The sequence below is a fragment of the Sphaerodactylus townsendi genome, linkage group LG07, assembly GCF_021028975.2.
Source record: "Sphaerodactylus townsendi isolate TG3544 linkage group LG07, MPM_Stown_v2.3, whole genome shotgun sequence".
NCBI classification, from domain to species: Eukaryota; Metazoa; Chordata; class Lepidosauria; order Squamata; family Sphaerodactylidae; genus Sphaerodactylus; species Sphaerodactylus townsendi.
Window position 1 is genome coordinate 31,938,618 of NC_059431.1, and position 1,790 is coordinate 31,940,407.

The 1,790-nt window shown below is 40.5% G+C and overlaps 1 pseudogene; it reads left to right on the top strand.

Moving 5' to 3' along the window:
* The first annotated feature begins 479 nt into the window (after positions 1–479).
* Positions 480–1,542, top strand: LOC125436968 (annotated as a pseudogene).
* The last annotated feature ends 248 nt before the right edge of the window (positions 1,543–1,790 follow it).

Here is a 1,790-nt window from a genome sequence, read left to right on the forward strand (position 1 = left end):
AGCAAGGCTCTCAGCTTTAATATTGGATTCTCCTGTATTTCATGTCATTGTCTGATTAACTTTCAACCAACTATGGTCAGCTCCTGTTGTGAACAGTGGGTTCTAGGAATCAGATAAATGATAAGGGAATTATCTTTCCTTTGGAGGACAGATCACATGCCTCATTAAAGAGAGATCCAGTTCCTCCATTGGTCTGTTTTCAGCTGGAACAGGCTGAAAATGAAAGTTAAAAACATGAAAATTGCATTTTCCCACTATAGTAAGTTACATATATTTTCAGAGGGAAGCCATGCTGGTCTGCAGTAGGACAGTAGGATATTACTCTGGTAGCACCTTAGAGATCCGCAAGAGTTTCAGGATATAAGCTTTCAAGAATCAAAACTATTCATGTCTGATGAAGGGAGCTTTGACTCTCAAAAGCTTGTACCCTAAAAATCTTGATGGTTCTACTGGACTTGAATCTGACTGTTTTATACATCATGGTGTTTGTGTTTGTGTGTGAACTGGTTGATGGAATGAAGGAAACAGAAGAGAGAAAAGAAAACCAAGAAGGGACTGGAAGGTTAGGGCAGGTTTAAAATCCCTGCTTAAGGATTTGATTGCGAGGGAAGACAGCATGGGATAGCCCAATCTTGTCATATTTTGGAAGCTAAGCAGTCAGTACTTGGATAGGTGAACACTAAAAAAAATTCTGCAGAGGAAGGCAATGGCAAGCTACCTGTGCTTCTAGCTGGAGTCATCGTAAGTTGAGTTCCTTTCTAGTCTGGTCGTAAGTTGAGTTCCTTTCTGGTCTGGCCGTAAGAAAGGTGGCCCCTGCAAAGAAAGGTGGTGAAGAGAAAAAAGGGTGATCTGCCATCAATGAGGTGGTCACTCATTAATATACTGTCACCATTAATTAAGTGAATCCATGGCATGGGCTTCAAGAAGCCGGCTCCATGGGCTCTCAAGGAAATCTATAAATTTGCAGTGAAGGAAATGATGTACATATTGATACCTGATGTACATATTGATACCTGCTTAATAAGGAATGTTCCTTACTGCATCTGTGTGCGTTCATCCAGAAAATGCAATGAAGATGAACATTTACCCAATAAATAGTGACTTCCACAGGGCCTGTAAGACCGCATTGTTCCACTGGGCTTTTGGGGAGGCCAGCTGCAGATTGGATACCCCCGTGCTATGTGCCACATCATCATCGGCATTACCTATGTGACATCTTTCTGGTATTGTCTGTCCCCTCCCAGCCTAGAGATCGGGCACCATCACCATTAGTCTTATCAGTTTCGTCTTTATTAGATTAGATTGCTGCTATTTTTAATTATTTATTAATTATTTATTGTGCACGATTGTTTTAGTTGTTGTTTTGCTGTACACTACCCAGAGCCCTTTGGGGGTGGGCGGTTTATTTAGTTTAATAAATAATAAATAATAATAATAAGTTGTACACTCTGGTTACTAATCGTGCCAGTTACCACTTTCAAAAGTCTACAGACTATCAATGTGGATGAAAACTAATATTTCAATACAGTAAAGTTGTAAAAATGGGGGGGGGGGAGTTGGTTGTGATTTGATGGCACTTTCATATATAAGAATTTGGTTAGCGGTAACCTGGACTTGAATTCTAAAAAGTTGCTCAACAGTGCGGGAAAGCAGTTTTGCATATTCATAATGCTGTTTCTTCCCTAGTCTCAACCCTGCTGAAAAAAGACTCTTGGCATGTATCATGAGCACTGAGAGCTTGGATATAGCAAGAAAGGAGTGTGAGCTGTGGAAAAAACACCTGCTCCAAG